At 39.4% G+C, this 18,459-nt stretch overlaps 1 non-coding gene across 1 annotated transcript; it reads right to left on the bottom strand.

The window, feature by feature from the left end:
- Positions 1 to 889: 889 nt before the first annotated feature.
- On the bottom strand, positions 890 to 1,053 carry LOC115870605. The gene has a single exon (XR_004046793.1). It is a non-coding gene; the product is annotated as a U1 spliceosomal RNA (small nuclear RNA).
- Positions 1,054 to 18,459: the final 17,406 nt, after the last annotated feature.

The raw sequence follows: 18,459 nt of genomic DNA, 5'->3' as shown, positions 1-18,459 counted from the left end.
CCAAAGCCCATTAGTAGGTCACTGGAGATCCCTTTGCAGAGGGGTCTCGGGGAGGAGGTGAGCCAGTCAGGGTGCGATGTAACAATGATGAGAAATACAACTTTTCTCTAGTTCCTAAATGTTTCCTCCCCGCTCCCACTACCATGACTCGAATTCGACCTTGCAAGTCCGGCTAGACCAGAGGAGGTACACTGGTACAGATAGGAACTGAAAATCCAGGGAATCCAGGGCAGATGAGCCCTATAGGACCAGTGGTGTGAGTGGCGAAACGAGGAGGGTAGAGGGAGAGTGGGTAGGAAAGAGGGAACCGATTACAAGGAACTATATGTGACCTCCTCCCTGGGGGACAGACAACCGAAAAGTGGGTGAAGGGAGACGTCGGACAGGGCAAGATATGACAAAATACCCATTTATAAACTATCAAGGGCTCATGAGGGAGGGGGGAGCAGGGAGGGAGGGGAAAAATGAGGACCTAATGCCAGGGGCTTAAGTGGAGAGGAAATGTTTTGAGAATGATGTACAAATGTGCTTTACACAATTGATGTGTGTATGGATTGTGATAACAGTTGTATGAGCCCTTAATAAAATGTTTAAAAAAATAAAAATTAAAAATTAAAAAAAAAAGAAAAGGAATACCTCTGCCATACACATGAAAAGGATTAATATTATAACAGAAATATCTTGAGCTTGGTGACAAGCAAACTAAAAGAAAAATAGCAACAAAAAAAGTTATAGGCAATTGATTGAAGATAATTTGCTGAATGAATAAAATATGAAATCTGGATGAAAGTTTTTTATATTTTTCCAGAGTAAATACGTTTTGCATATGTTTTGTAATCTCTAAGATTTTATTAGATGGATTGCTTTCCCATATTCCTTTTTTTTTTTTCAGGGGAGAGCGTGAACGCAGTCCCCCACTACCACAAATTATGCTGTAGAGTTTCCCACATTTGGGGAAATCGCAGGCGTCAGCACATCCGGAGTGCAATGGATAAGCCTCACCCTGGGAAAACCACCTTTGTGATCATGGCATCTCCCCTGCCAGGTAAGTATCATATTCTGTATTTTTACAGTTACGTTTCACTGTTATTTCTTGGTGGATTGCACCAGAAGGTTTCTCCACATTCATGAAATACACCATTGATAAGTTTTTCTCCAGTGTGCATCCTCAGATGAACAGTAATGTCTGAGTTAGTTCTGAAGGCTTTACCACGCTCTTCACATTTGTAGAGCCTCTCACCGCATGAATTTTCTGATGTAGAGTTAGTTGTGATAAGGTAATACAACCTTGGCCACATTCTTTACCTGTATAGGGTTTTTCTCTATGCGTCTTCCAATGCACTGTAAGTTATGAACCTCTCCGGAAAACTTTCCCACAAACATCACATTTATAAGGTTTCTCTCCACTATGTATTTTTTGATGTTCTGTCACATGTACCATTTGGCTAAATGCTTTGCCACAGTTGCTACATTTAAATGGCTTCTCTCCGATATGTGTTCTCTGGTGGGTATTAAAGCCTGAGTTACTAGTGAAAACTTCCCCACATTCATTACATTTATATGGTTTCTCGCCAGTATGCCTTCTTTGATGCACAGTAAGCTGTGATGTGTGAGTAAAAGCTTTTTCACATTTGTTACATTTATATGGTTTTTCTCCAGTGTGGGTCCTCTGATGTACAACAAAGTATGACTTTGTCCTGAAAGATTTCCCACAATCATAACTCTTGTAAGGTTTCACTCCGGTGTGAATTTTCTGATGTTCCTTGAGATTGACCATTTTGGCGAATGCCCACTCACAGTCAGCGTATTTATATGGTTTCTCTCCAGTATGAGTGCTCTAATGTGCAGTCCAGTGTGATTTTATTCTGAAAGATTCACCACATTCATGAGGTAAGGTTTCTCTTCAGTGTGAATTCCTTGATGTATAATAAGAGCTGAAGAACGTGTGAAGGCCTTCCCACATTCATTACTTGTATGTGGTTTCTCTCCTGTATGCATTCTGTAGTGTACAGTAAGGCATGAATAATTAGTAAATGCATTCCCACATTCACTACATTTATAGGGCTTTTCTCCTGTATGGATTCTCAGAGGTTCAGTGAAATTTGCTATACGATTGAATGTTTTTCCACACTCGTTGCATTCATACGGTTTTTCCCCAGTACGAGTCCATATATGGACAATAAGGCTTGAGTTACTTCTATAGGCTTTACCACACTCGTTACATCTAACGGGTTTCTCTCCGGTATGAATGCTTTGATGAACACTAAACATTGTGGTATTCTTGAACGATTTACCACACTCATTGCATTTATACGGTTTGTCTTCAGTATGTGTCTTCCGATGTACACTAAGATATGACTTATTCCTAAAGGCTCACAAATCTATCTTAAAAGACGTTCAACCAGAATGCTCCTTAGAATCAAGATGATTTCATCTCATGTACTTTGGGCACACTATCAGGAGAGCCCAGTTCCTGGAAAAGGATGTCATGCTGACAATGGGAACGAGGAAGACCATCAATGAGATGGATTGATACAGTGGCTACAACAATGGGCTCAAACATAGTAACTGTGAGAAAGGCATTCAATGGGCAGTGTTCTGTTCAGCTGTAAACAGTCGCTTAAGAGTCAGAATTGGCTCAATAGTACCTAACAACATATGTTCCGAAATCTGGATAAATGAGCATATAAAGAAACACAAAAGAGAAGTTATCCTTACCTAGGGACATCAGATTTCTGTAATTCTCTAGCATTATATCTTTGTGCAAGTTCTTCTGGTTAGGGTCCATCAGCCTCCACTCTTCCAATTAAAAGTCAATGGCCACATCCTTAAAAGTCACCATTTCCTAAAACAAACATAGTTTGATCACCCAGGGACTGTATAATTATCCTGTTCAGCAGAATAGTATGTGTCATACTGGGGAGAAGTATAAAAATCAGAACAACCAATGACCACGGAGACCAACCAGTTCAACCCTCTTATAAAATCTACTGACTCAGTATTAGGCATTTAAAACTTCAAGAGGAAGCCCATTCCATTTTTGGAGTTTTAAAATGAGTTTTAAAATGAGTTTTAAAATGAGTTTTAAAATGAGTCCGAATAGTACTTTCTGTAACTTCTAAAATTGGCTCATATCTAGTTATCTAGTGCTACTATCATAGAAATACTACAGGTGGGTGGCTTTAACAAACTGAAATTTTTTCTCACAGTTGAGGAGGCCAGAATTCTGAGTTTGGAGTGTCAGCTTGCGGGGAAAGTTTTCTCTCGGCTGGCTCTGGGGAAGGGTCTTTGTCTCTTTCCAGCATCTGCAGGTCAGGCATTCCTTGGAGGTCTCCGTCTATTTTGGCATCAATCTTCCCCTGGACCTTGGAATTTCTCAGTGCAGAGATTCAAGGTCCAAATGATGCATAACATTCCCGGCTCTTCTTTCTTGTGGTACTAACACCCTCTTATCTCTGCTGGCTTCTCTCTCCTTTTTCCTATTGTAAGATAAAAGGTATTGCAGGGAAACGCCCCTTTCATCAATCAGATCTGGCTTTACTTGGTTTAAGGGTATTGCATACTACTCATAAATCTTTTACAATTGACTGATCACATCAGATTATATCATGGGGGATCATTACATAATTACCACATTGCATTATTACATAACTGCCAAACCAGGCAATCATGGTCCAGCTAAGCTAGTGCATAATTTGGTGGGACACAATTCAATCTATTGTATTTATTATCTGAATGCTATATTATCTGAAATCAGACATTATGGTTCCCCCTTTCCCTGAACGTATTTTTTTAAAATCATTTTATTAGGGGCTCATTCAACTCTTATCACAATCCATACATCCATCCATTGTGTCAAGTACATTTGCACATTTGTTGCCATCATCATTCTCAAAACATTTTCCTTCTACTTGAGCCCTTCCCTGAAAGTCTTTAAAATATTTGAATACAGCTGGTAGATCCATCTAAATAGCTCCCCCACTCTATACCCCACATTAATTCCCTAGCTTATTTATACTCCCAAACAAAACAAAATCCACTGCTGTTGAGTTGACTATGACTCGCAGGGGCCCTCTATAGGGCTTCTGAGGCTTAAATCTTTATGGGAACAGACAGACTTATTTTTCTCCTATGGAGTGGCTGGTGGGTTTGAACCACTGACCTTGCAGTTAGCAGTTCAATACTTACTCCACAGGACTTATCTACTCATACAATATCAATTATGTTTTGGTTCCAATCTCTAGGACATGGATTGAGAAAAGATATAGTTTATTATTCAGATTGTGGAAATAGAATACTCTAAGGCTTCTCTTTGAGAAAGAAAAGTAAGAAATCATGGGACTTTGCAGAACTTCCTTGGTGAAGGCATAAACGTTCTTTTTAGCTTATATGAAAAAGAGGAAGAAGGACACTTAGAAATGATTTGAAGGGGGCTGGGATATTTATTTTGTAGACTTGACTTTTTGAACCATGTCACTACTTTGTAAGACAAAAATTTTAAATAAAAAAGTAATCAGTGAGAATGAAAAATAAGATGACAGTAGTTAGAGATATACCCATACGCAGAAGGATTATTTGGGGTGACTTGTACACACAGTATTTGGCTGGATACTCCTAGTCGGATATAGGAGGTAAAAACAAACACATTGTGCTCAGGAAACTATTTTGATGTTGCTGAGAAATAGTAAATTTGATGTGGGAAAAGAAGATATAAATATAACATAGACTAGATTTGAATCGAAACTATCAGCACAAATTCATGACGTATTTTATTTTTTTGTTCCATCCACTGAAAAGAAGTAGAAAAACAAAACAAAACAGACTGCATCGTCTGTCCCACCCTAAGTAGGGCCCAGTCCCTTCTGTTAAGGATAGTAGATTGTTTCCCTGAAGGAGAGCCCAGGGATGCCAAGCCCACTGAAGGGTGATCAAGGTTAGGCTGCCATATTGAGCCTAGGGTCTGCCCATCTTGACACATGTATACCCCTAGTCCCCCCCACTTCCTATTATGTGTACACCCCTAGCTCATTCCCTTCCTGTCATGTGTATGCCTATTGTACAGCCCCTTCCTGAGATGTGTGAGGTTACCTGTAATCACACCCCCTAAGTATATATATAGGCCTTGGCCAGAAATAGAGACTCCTCCAGCCCTTTCTGCCCATCCTGTGCTGGGACCTGGCTGGTGAGATCATGGCCATCCTGGAGGTGAGCATGCTACTCAGAGTTCAACACTGAGACCCTGAATGGAGCTAGGATTGAGACACAGAAAGTGAGGTTAAGAGCGGCTTTATGAGGGTAGGGAAAGAGCTCCCGGGAGGGAAGGGAGAGCAGAGAGAGGGGCAGGAGCATCTCGAGCTCCTGGGCGGTTCTGAAACCCAACGAGTTGGGTCAGGGAAATCGCAGCTTGTCGGTGAGGCGGTGGGAGACATATAGGGCTCGAGCTAGGGAGGTGTACGTTGACAACAGGAAGGGAGATTTTTTGCTGGCAGCTGCAGGACCTTGAGTCAGGATGCGATCCGTGGGAAGTGCCTTTGTTGTTTGCCAGCCTGCTCCCTGGAGTGCTGGGACAGGGGCTGCACAACCTTGGTCTGGAGAGATAAGCTCCTTGGAATGCTGGGGCAGAAGATGCAGACTTCAATAGGTCATTCATCCTCCTGAGAGGCTGGAAACGGGGGCCTTGAAGTTCTATCCTCCTGAGGAGCTGGAGAGGAGACGGGGGCTGCCTAGTCCGGACTCAGCCCAAACATTTACCCTGAAATGTGTCTGACTCCTTCACTTTCCTCTCTCTCCTAACTCTCCTATTTCTCTATGACTTTACTATAATCTTTATATATTTTAACTGTACAATTGTGCTTACTGGACCCATGGGAGAGACAGACTGACTCCAGGGTAGAGGCAGCAACTAACTGCTTTTTCAGTCACCTGTACATGCATATCAGGTTCTGCTCGGGTGCATACAGGAGTGCAGTCACAAGTATGTGAAGATCAGGGTTCTGGGCTCTGTTTAACACTAATCTGTTTTTTACAAAGCCCCACACTGACTCTTGGTTATCTAGCAACTGGCTAAAGCTCAGGAGTGTGTGAACTCTCCCACTTTGGGTTTTTTTCCCCCTGTTTAGAAAACACAAGTAAACAGCTTTCTGGTATTCTCTGCTTTTAACCAAAACCCATCTGATATCAGCAATGATAGTCCTTGATCCACCTCCTGTTCTGAATCCAGTTTGAATTTCTGGCAAGCTCCCTGCCAGTGTACTTCTACAAACATTGTTTAATAATCTTTAGCAAAATTTTACTCAGATGTGATACCAATGACAGTGTTCAATAACTTGTGCGTTCTGTTGGGGCATGTTTCTTGGGCCTGGGTACAAACATGGAGCTTCCAATTAGTTGGCCAAGTAGCTATCTTCCAAACTTCCTGGTGTAGGCAAGAAAGTGCTTCTAGTGCTTCATCAGCTTGGTGAACCACTTCATTCAATTGGTATTCAATCAATTCCCTGGAGCCTTGTTTTTGGCTGCTGCATTCAATGCAGTATGAACTTCCTTCAGTACCATTGGTTCTTGACCATATGCTGCCTCTAGAAATGGTGGAATGTTGACTCATTCTTTTTGGCTCCATGACTCTGTGTATTCTTTCTATCTTCTTAGGATGCTTCCTGCATCATTCAATATTTTACCCATAGAATTTTCCAATACTGTAACTTGAAGCTTGCATTTTTCTTTAGTTTTTTCCATTTAAGATATGCTTAGCATATGACTTAAAATAGATATTTTGCAAAGCTGTAGGATACGTCAACATACATACTCTATCCCATAGGATTTTGATACATTGTGTTTTTTGTGTATTTTCACATTTCTGAAATATAAAAGGAAATAATCCATTTCATATATACATGACTGCTTAGCATGTCTTCCTGCTAGACTAACACATGTCATAAAAAAGCAAAGATAGTATAAAATACTATACAAACTGCAGTACCATACCAGGATACCATACATCATATATTGTTAGCAAAGTCCAATGACCACCAATTCCATAACCTTGGGATAGTGGTCATCTGTTTCTTTTTATTTGAGGGCATTACACCTTAAGTTCAAGAGACTTTTTCAGTTCCTTAAATCTGGTACAGGTGGATTTAAGGTAAGGTCCAGTTTGCTTAATGGGATTTTCAAATCAGATCCTTCTGTTGTGGCTTATGAAGGATGTTGCATGTTTTGAAAGGATGGAGCCTAAAGTCCTACTTGTCTGTTGCATGTACCTTGAGTTATAAGGGCTGGGTAGAAGTTAGGCTAAAAGTGTCGAATGAGGGACATAGTACTGGGTGTATTTGCCCTTCGGGGTCTGTACAAGTGATGTTAAGCCTTTTCCCCCCTCGGCAGGTTGCTCCATCTGTTTTACTCACCAAACAGAAGTATAATCCTCTCCTCTGACACCCCTCTCCGACCCTCCAAACTCAATTTCCAGTAGGGTTTTCTAATCATTCTTGTAGGAGTGTCTGTTGATTTAGGGTGATCTTAAAAAATATTATATGGCAGCAAATGATTGCTCTTCTCCTTCTCCCTCCATCTCGAGAAACTAACCCCAGCTGAGGCAAGGCCTCCTGGAAGTGGTTTTTAAGATGTACAAATAGTGGGGGTGATGTAAGGTTCATGAACCTAGGCAGGATCACTACCTTGTTGCCTGGGAGACTGTATTAAAAGATTACATGACCTGAGAACAGAAGTGTGCCTTTGTCTTCTTGTTTATCCATATAGGAGTGGACTCATAAAATATGCATCCTTTTGTGATTGATAACTTCACTCAATATCATGGTTTCCAGGGTCCATCAGTGTCATGCCACTCTCGATTCCTGTTCATTATTGTATTAGAAATCCTCTCGCTGCCATTGAGTCAATTCTGACTTATAGTCACCCTGTAGAATAGGGTAGAACTGCCTCTGTGGGTTTCTGAGAATGTAATTCTTTACAGGAGTAGAATCTCTCATCCGTCCCCAACCCCCCCCACCAAAGAGTAGCTGGTGGTTCAAACTGCTGACCTTGCAGTAGCAGCCTAGCACATAGCCCACTGTGTCACCAGGGCTCCACTGGAAGCCCTAACAAGAACAACAAGGGAATACAATGAAACGAAATATGTCCAAATCAGACCGAAAAAGTAAAAATGACTATATTCACAAATGACATTGTGTTAGTTACACAATCTGTTGTCACTTTGAGACATAAGAGTGAAGGGGTGGAGTTTAGCCTGTCAATCAGGTCGCAGCTTCATGACCTCATTTGGAGGCTCTAAGGAGATAAGTTACTCACTAGAGATGGGACACACGCTCACTCCCTGCAAGACATTCCTGTTGACAAAACACATGGAGCTAGGCTGATGGCAGCCAGAACTCTAGAGCTGCAGGAACCACATGGAGACCCCTGCCAGCACTGAGATGCTTACACCACCACTGGATCCACAAGACTTCCCACCCCCTTGCCTGAGATCTGCCTGCATTTGGCATCATTGCATGTGTTTGTGGGTCGGAAGAGGAATTTATAGATTGGTATCGAACATATAGGCTAATATCGTACTTATGGACTTGATCTGGACCGTGCTGGGATGTTTTCTCAATATTCAATTGCCCTTCTATATAAAGCTCTTTCTTATACACATATGAGTATCTATGAATTTGTTTTTCTAGTCTACCTGGGCTAACACAGACCTGATACTAAGCATAGCAAATCCCAAATAATTCACAAGAAAGCTTCTAGACTTAAAATAGATATTTTGCAAAGCTGTAGGATATGTCAATATATGCACTATATCCCATAGGATTTTGATACATTGTGCTTTTTGTGTATTTTCACATTTCTCAAATATAAAAAGAAATAAAAAATCAGTTTCATATATACATGTCAGCAATAAGAAATTTAAAAAGAAAATTAAAACACTTCCATTTACAGTAGCACTCACAATAAAATAGCTAGGAATACATTTAACCAAGAATGTAACTTAAAAAATAAAAGCCGTAAAACATTGTTAAAACCGATTAAAGAAGATCTAAGTAAATAGAAAGACATTTCATGTTCATGGATTGGAAGAATTAATAGTGTTAAGATGTCAATACTACCCAAAGTTATCTATGGAATCAATGTAATCCTGATGAAAATTTCAACAGCCGTCATTACAGAAATAGTGTGTAGTAGGTACACATTGAATTGTGAAGAGCAATGTCAGTAGTTTGAATCCATCCATTGCTCTGAGGGAGAAAGAAGAGGCTTTCCATTCCCATAAAAGTTACAGCCTCAGAAACCCACAAGGGCAGTTCTACTCTATCATAGGGCGTCTCCACAAGTCAGACTCTAGGAGTCAATCCACTGGATGGCAGGGAGTGAGCGAGTGAGTGAATGAGCGAGTGAGTGAAGAGTGATCCTCAGTTTCATATGGAATGGCAAGTGACCTGCATAGCCAAAGCAATTCTGAAGAAAAATAAAGTAGGAAAACTCACACTCCCAGATTTCAAAATCTAATACTGTATCACAGATCCTAGAAGTGGCAGCATTTCAGACAGTTTAGCATTAGTATAACAATAGACACAGAGACTGATGGAACAGAATTCAGGATGCAGAACCAACTCACATATCTGTTGTCAACTGATTTTCGAGGAGGACAGGAGGCACGCTCAATAGAGAAGGAAGAGTCTGTTCAAGGAATGTTGCCAAAGAATGTTAGATGATGCTAACATAATCACACTTGGTAAAGTGGACGGCCCTCGGTGAGATGGATCGGTGGGATGGATCGACACTGTGGCTGCCCCATGGGCTCGGCCGTGGGAACGGGTGCAGGGAAGGCCAGGACCGTCCAGTGTTTTGTTCTGTTGCGTGGAGAGTCACTATGGGTTGGAATGCCTCGATAGCACTTAACAACACCACCACCAACAATCAAAGTCACTAAAGTATACACCTGATATATGGAATCGGCAAACATGGTATGAGTACATGATTAAGAGATATATCTGCATAATTTTTAAAGGGGACTTTTCACAGAGAACCTTCTAGCATTTGTATAATTATAAAAGTACATTTGTAATAATGGACCTTCAGATGCTGTGTAATTCTCCATTTTCATTGGGGATCAAATAAATTTTCCAAAAGTATCTACCCTGTTAACAAGTAATACTCAAAATTTGCTAATACCATTTCTTTTCTGCAATTGATGAATCATCATGCAGTAAGTAGTGTGTGTGTGAGGGACATGTTTTAGCAGCCATTCAGCAAACAGGTATTCAGGACCTCCCATAGCACTGTTTACTTTCAAATCTTAAAAAGACTGTCCCTATGTCAGCATGGTTTTGTAAATTAAATGAAAGTTGTGAAGTGGTACAAAATCTGAAACTGTTAAGATACTACTATCAGTTTTAGATTTCATTCCAATTTTTAAAATGTTGGGTACTGAAGCTATTTATTTAAATCCCATTGGGAAAATAGTATCCCAAGTCCTTTTCTAAAAAGTACAAATGTTCATCATTCAGAAAACTGATCATGTGAACCTCAATTTCTGATAATTACAGATGCATTTGATCAGGCCATGATAAATACAGGGGCTTCAAAAATACAAGGAGATATTTCCACAAACTTTCTGAGGCCCCTCATATGAACGAACCTGTTAATGAAAGAAGATATTTGTGCCTTTATTGATCTATTCAAGGGTATTTGTTAAGGGATATTTACAGGTTTTCCATAAGCTGGCTACAAAGAATGAAAGATCATTGCTACAGATTATGACTGATCGTTACTATAATAAATTATATTTGCTAGTATTACTTTTCATTTGATTCTCCTATTTCAAAGAGTTTCTGATGAAACACACAGTTTTTGTCATATTGAAACTAATCTTAAACACACACACACACACACACAAAATCTGTCTCTATTTCTCAAATGTCTTCAGGGAAGTATAAAAAGATTTAACTTAAAAAAAAAAAAATTTAACCTAAACACCTCTAACTGCTGGCTTCAGCTTTCCAACCTGAATCACTAACTCACCCACTAATCTCTGTCTCAGTGCCTTACACTTGAGCTCTCTTCTCAGCTACAGAATAGCCACTGATACTTTATCACAATTTGAATTTGGAGACCATCTTAAATCTATTTTCATGAGCTTTCTCTGATCAATTTGGCCCACCCAAATATTCCATTTCCTTCCTTACAGAGCACACATCAACTTGATCATACTGCTCAGAACCTATCATTCACCTAAATGAATTCTGTAACTATTTCTTTTGTATGCCTTCGTTCTATGAGATTCAGTTCTTCATAGTCAAGCACCATGTCTTATCCATCTTTTCTGTCATGTCATCTACCAAGGAGATTAATCCTACACAAAATTTCCCAGTTTAAGCATAGTTCATCCTACTGCTTCATACATGACTGAAATTTCTTTGCAATAACAGAATTTTAGCATCAAATTTCCCAGTCTGCCTGCCTCTCATATGTAAACACAGAACTAGATATTTTTGAAAGGCTATGGTTCAATAAGTATAGCAAATCCTCCTATCTTTCATTAGCTTTTGAGGTCAAGAATTTTAGTTTAGTTCCCAGATGAGCTTTGAGTGGGGTGCAGAAGAATACAGACTGCTCAAATCAATAGAGCACTATAGAAACTGAGTAGACCCAACCTACCAGTGGTCCAACTGGAAAAACCACAGCAGCCATCATTTCCTCCCCCTGTGTTTCCCTCTCTGGAAAGAGTCGAATGCCACAAAGCCGTATCTGAGGGAGAGAAACACGGCATGGAAACCAACTCTGCCTTGGAAATCTCAAACTCACCATATCAGAAACCCTGACCTTGAATGAGTAGAGTTTTTGCCTAAGGTCACGTAAGACCATACCCCACCAACCCTGCCTCCCCCGACCCCGATTCTGAAAGAAAAATAAATTCTTGTTTCTGGAGGCCTGGAGATTTGATACCATTACATTTAGTTACAACTTGCAAGTCAGACACTGTGCAGAAAACTTTAAAAATATCATGTCAATGACTCTTCATGGTAACCCACTGGACATGCTGTCCCTGTTCCTCTGATGAGGAGACTGAAGTATGCAAAAACTAAGCTATTATCCAAGGTCGGGAAGGAATGACGCCAATTCATTCTAATTCCAAGTCTGCGCCTTTCCCACAAAATCATATTTTTGTGTGATGTGAAATGAATAGTTCAAGCTTTATTTATCACAATTGCTTAACAATCAGACAATTAAATCCTCTAAGAGTCTCTTTTCCTATCTTTACTGATTCATGTAAAAAGAATACCACAATGTTCTACATCTAAATATTTAAAACCTTGGTATGCCCCTCCCAATCTAAGATTTAAGCAGATTTGTATCCATCATTTCTATATAAGGCAAACGCAAATAAAAAAGCACAGATAATAACAATTTATGAGAAAGCAGAATTCAATGAGCAAAACGTTCAGTAGGAGTTTTTTTAATTGAACAAGATATGCCTAAATGTTTTATCCTTTGTCCTGTGGAGAAATAAGGTGGAGATGTTCTTGTTCAGGTACTCTTGTACTTTATCTAGTGGAAAGACCCTAAATATGCCTTTTTAATGTTTGGTTGAGAGCACTGGCTTGCTGATGTCGAGTATGGCTCACAATTAAGGAGCATCTAATATCTGTAAACACTTTGCATAAGCACCTGGGTTGTGCAATTCTTACAGAATCGTGTTGTAACCCTGGAGTATAAAAGATAAGTATGGCATAAAATAATCTTGCTGTCCAGATTTTATGTGAGCCTACTTTCCATATGTAGCTCTCGCTCTGTCTCTGCCACATTTGAGTCTTCAAAAAGGTTGTGGGACAATGGGGGTGAAAATTCATGTAATTATTCCACCCTCTTTTTAAAGCCCCCTTGTATACCTAAAATGTTTAAAACAGAGCCTACTCTTCATTATATGCTATATATGTTTTGTTCATTGATTTTTTTATTCTTCCAGTATTGCTATCACCTTTCTATTAATATTCTGTGTTTATGTTATTATAACACTTATGATTTAAAGCTGAGCCATTTATTATTTTTCCTTTTTTAAACAACCTTTGTTTTCTTTAGAATTAAATCATTGTTTTTATTACTGTACTTAATTTTCTCTATAAGCATATTGTGGAGAAATTGTGGATTTGGTTACAGACCACTGCAATAAAGCATGTGTAACAATAAATCAAGTTACAGGGAGGAGGAAAATGAGCTGATACCAAGGGCTCAAGTAGAAAGAAACTGTGTTATTATCACATGCAAGTTCAATTTTGCTGAAGCTAATTTAAAAATGGTTGCAGCAGTATATTGGTAGGGAGCTGCCAGAAATTCCAGCCGGATTCAGAAGAGGACATGGAACGAGAGATATCATTGATATCATAATGCTGACATTATCATAATGTTATATGCTGACATTAGATGGATCTTGGCTGAAAGCCAAGAATACCAGAAAGATATTTACTTGTGTTCTAGTGACTATCCAGAGGCATTGGACTGGGCGGACCATAACAATCTATAAATAGTACTGAGAAGAATGGAAATTCCAGAATATGTCATTGTGCTTACATGGAAACTGTGCATGGACCACGAAGCAGCTGTTCCAACAAAACAAGGGAGTAATAATGGCTTCAAATCAAGAAGGGTGTGTGTCAGTGTTGTATCCTTTCACCATACTTATTCAGTCCGTAGACTGAGCAAATAATTGAGAAGCTGGCTTATGTGCATAAGAATGTGGCATTAGGATTAGAGGGAGGTTTATTAACAACCTGTAATATGCCTATGAAAAAACCTCGCTACCTGCATTTACTGATGAAGATCAACCTTCAATATGAATTACAACTTAATGTGAGTGAAACAGAAATCCTCACAACTGGACCAACAGATCTATTATGATAAATAGAGGAAAGATTGACATTGTCAAAGATTTCATCCTGCTTGGATCCACAATCAATGCTCATGGAAGCAGCAGCAAAGAAATAAATGACTGATTGCATTGGCAAATCTGCGGCAAAAGACCTCTTTAAAGCATTGAAAAGCAAGGAGTCACTCTGAGGATTAAGGCAAATTTTGCTGAAGATAATTCAGAATATCAACCCGGAGCTGTCGGAAATTCAACCCAGATTTCTGTTAGAAGAGGATGTGGAAAAAGGACAAAAAGAAAAAAATCTTTACTGACAGCAGATGGCTCTTGGTTCAAAGTAGAAAATACCAGAAAGATGTTCGCTTGTGTTTTATTGACTATGCAAAGGTGTTAGACTGTGTGGCTCGCAATCAACTTTGATTAACATTGCCAAGGATGGGAATCCCAGAATACTTGATTATGTTATTACAGAATCTGTACACGGATCAAGGGGCAATCTTTGGCACAGAACAAGGGGATCCTTCATGGTTTAAAATGAGGAAAAGTGTGCACCGGGGTTGTGTTCTTTCACTACACTTATTCAATCTGCATCGGACCAAATATGGTGAGAAGTTGGACTATATGAAGAAAGCACCAAGATGGGAAGACAGCTCATTAAGGACCAGTGATAGGCAGATAGAGAGAGAGAAATTACAAAAGGCTCTATATAAAAAATGAAGGGGCGCTGCTGAACAAAATGAAGTCATTTCACAGGAAGCTGGAGGCCATGAATGAACCACACTGCACAGAAGCATATTGAACAGACAGTGCTGAGTAACAGAGACATCTGTTGTATCAGAAAAGGTATCCGGATTGTTAATAAAAGTAAAAGCCCAGTAAAAGAGGCCATCAGAAAAGTGGGGAGAAGTCAGATGAGCTCTGACTCCCCAAAGTGTACTATGTGGTATGGGGACCAAAGCCAAAAAGTGCGGCGGAAGAGACAATCGTGAATGAGAAGACCTGCGCCCCCACTCCAACGCCAGGGGTTGGAGAAGCCAGGGGTACCTTCCTTGCAATGGAGCACAAAACAGCCTAAAGATGAAAATCACTTGGTTAATCTGAAGTGACTGAATTCCCAGAGATTGAATAGAGAAAGAAGGGTGCTACCCACAGGTAATTAAGAATGAATGAATGATAATTAAGGTAATTAAGAATGAATGATTTGCCTGGTCAACTTGTTTTATAATTTTTTAAATGTGTTTCTCCTTTTGTGTGGATGCACTTTATCCATATTTCAGGACAATTTTTTTTTTAATCACAGGATAAAAACACTTAGATTTCAGTTCATTCCAGGGTTTGGAATTTGATATTAGACTTTCCATGACTGTCTTATACTTACCTTAAAAAAACAAGCAAAACACCTAAGTATCCCACTGCCATGATTGGTATGGAAGTGACTTTGGCATGCGTGTTGGGGTGTCATAAATTTAGTTCGGTTCTATTCTATGAATTACCTCAGCAACCATTTTAATTTGGTTTAATTAGAAGCCCATAGAAAAGCCATTTGGGTGCTTTTAGGTAGGCATTCCAACACCTCCTGACATTAAAAAAAAAAAAGTTTTATTGGAATATACTTCAGATATCATATAATTTAATCATTCAGTAATATTTAGAAGATGTGTGCAACCATCACCACCATCAATTTCAGAACATTTGCTTCTTGTACTCATTGTTGTCAGCTCCCCATTTCCCCCTGCCAGGCCCCCAGGCAATTATCAATCCAGTTACTCTCATCATAGAACTACCTATCCTGAATTTCATATACTGCAAATCATACAAGCAGACGAGAAGCAAATAAGCAAACAAACAAACAAACAAACAAACCAAAGCCATCAACAATGACTAAACAAAACATAGAAAATCCTCAGTCAAAAAGCAGAAAATATTAAAAACGGAAACAATTTTACTATGGGTCAAAAGGAGAGCAAATGATAAGGTCTGATATTTTAACCTAACTACATTTAATTGACTTTACAATGCTCTCTGTCTGAAAGCAAGGCCATTCACATCCCTCAACTGTGATCAGAGGGAATTCACTGGAGGCTTAATCAACGTGGGGACCCCACAAATGGATTTGGGGCTTCCATTGTCATCCATAGTCTTTTGCAAACCAGGTATTCAGAATTTGAGCTCTGATACTATTTCTTCACATTTGGGTTTTATTATTTCTAACCCTTGGGTTACACAGGTTGGTGAGCTTTTTCTATGTGGACTTAATTGATCCCTCACTTGGATGGTTGCCTGTTTGATGACAAGCCTTTAAGAACCCAGATGCTATTCTTTCTGATAGCTGGGCACTATCTGGTTTCTTCACCACACTTTCCTATAGCATCCATATCTTCAGTGATCTCTTCATGAGGGTGAGCGTTGAGCAGGGCCATGTCATAAGAAAACTGTACATACCCCAATTTTGGGTCCTAAGAAAGGCTATGTCCCTGGGTTTCTGTCTCTCTTTCTTTATGTTTATACTCTCCAATGTGGCCCATGTTCCTCTAAGACCTGTAAGTATAATCAAGTTCTTTTGTCTAATTTTTGGAAACCATGGAAGCGTGACTTAACTGATAGAATTCAATTCTTCGGTACAGCCTGTTGTGGGTTAGATAACCCCTCTAGCTGGGAGTGTCTGGGATTATCATTCTGCTTCATTCTCATTAGTAGGCCACACTGACAGGTACCTCAACAGACAGGGCCCTGGTAATGAGCCCTAAGTTCAAAGTGAGTAGACAAATTAACCTAGGTGGGAGGTTCCCACCTTCTTGTGGAACTGGCTCTACTGGCCTCCATGAAAGTTACAGTATACTATGTAAATGCTGCTCCTCATAAAAACAAAGCAAAGCCAAACAAATGATGTTGAGATGAGTAGAGTGAAAATATAATCTACACCTAAAGCTGCAACTGAAATTATATAGGTATAGAGAAATTGATTCACTTGAACATTATTCCTGAATAACTTTTTTATCTCTGGTAATTAATTATTGCTAGCATTCTTAATTGGTTTTAAGAAAAGTTGAATTGGTACACTCTAGAGATTACTATCTGTCTTGGTTATCTAGTGCTGCCATGTAGAAATACCACACATGGGAAGTTTTAACCGATAGGAATTTATTGTTTCACAGTTTAAGAAGGCTTAATTCAAGTACCTTACTGCCATGCAGTCAATTCTGACTTGTAGTGACACTACAGGATAGTGTAGAATTGCCCTGTGGGTCTCCAAGGCTATACATCTTTATAGGAGCAGATAACCTCATCTTTCTCCCTTGGAGCAGCTGGTGGGTTTGAACTGCAGACCTTGTGATTAGCAGCCCAACATATAACACACTACACCACCAGAGATCCCTGTTTAAGAGGCTAGAAATTCAAAATCAGAGTGCCGGTCTAGAGGAAGGCTTCTCTGTCAGCTCTGGAGGAATTCTCTTTTAGCTCTACTCCTGGGCTTCCGTGTCATGCCCGCTTGGTTTCCCTGACCCTTCCTCCCCCATCTCTTGCTTCTTTTGCTTGCTGTTTCAATCTCTTTTACATCTAAAAAAGGGACTGACTTAAGACATACCATATGCTAATCCTGTCTCAGAGCATAACAAAGACCAGCCATTGCTAAATGGGATTAGAACCACAAGCATAAATCAAAACCAAATCTATTGCCATTAAATCCCTTCTGACTTGGTTAGGATTCACATCAGGCAATTTTGAGGGACACAATTCAATCCTGAACAATGTCTATCTGTGTTAATCTGAAGGACTTTGAGAAACTAGTATTCAAACTCCGCATTGTCTAGTGTAAAATACAATAAAACACCAGGGTCTACGCAAACAAAGTAATAAAGGGGAACTTTAGATAATATCCTAAAAGGTTATATTTGCATGTCAGGGTCGGATTTAACCTGTGCTTCTAAGTAATCAATAAATGTATGCATTTTGGGGTGCCTCTTTGGAAGGAGATTGGAGATTCCTTTTCCTTTCAGCTACTAGGTACCAGATTAGGACAAATAGGAAGGTAAAGGGGCCTTGCTCTTAAAGCTGTGGTCTGAAGAACAGAGGCATCATCACCAGGGAGTTTGTGAGAAAGCAACTCTCAGAGCCCACCAAGACTAAACTGAACCAGAATCTACCTTTTTAAAGGTTCTGCGGTGATTCGTTTGCACACATTAAAGTTTCAAACAAACCAAAATACAACAGATCATAATTCAAGAATATATTCTAGGCTATTGGAACCAAGGCTCCAAATGGTAAAAAGAAAATCGATTCCTAAGCTTGGGAGCAATATTGTAACTTAAACATATACTTTGATAGAACAATAGGATCTACCAACGTTGTTGGAAAAAAACAAACCAAAAAACAAATATTCACTTTAACTCTAAAACCAAACTCACTGCCATTGAGTTGATTCTGACTCATATTTGCTCTATAGGACTGAGTAGAACTGTACATGATGTTTTCTTATGCAAAATGTTAGGTTGTTAATGTAAATTCATCCCAAGCGGTCATATTATTATTCTCAGAAATAAAAAGACAGTGACATAGTAAATATTGAATTTTTGAGAATAGTTTACTTTTTTTTTTTT

The sequence above is a fragment of the Echinops telfairi genome, unplaced genomic scaffold, assembly GCF_000313985.2.
Source record: "Echinops telfairi isolate 266 unplaced genomic scaffold, ASM31398v2 ScPeMD7_2010;HRSCAF=2546, whole genome shotgun sequence".
Classification (NCBI taxonomy): Eukaryota; Metazoa; Chordata; class Mammalia; order Afrosoricida; family Tenrecidae; genus Echinops; species Echinops telfairi.
Note: the sequence above shows the minus strand (reverse complement) of the source record. Positions and strands in the feature narration are given on the sequence as shown.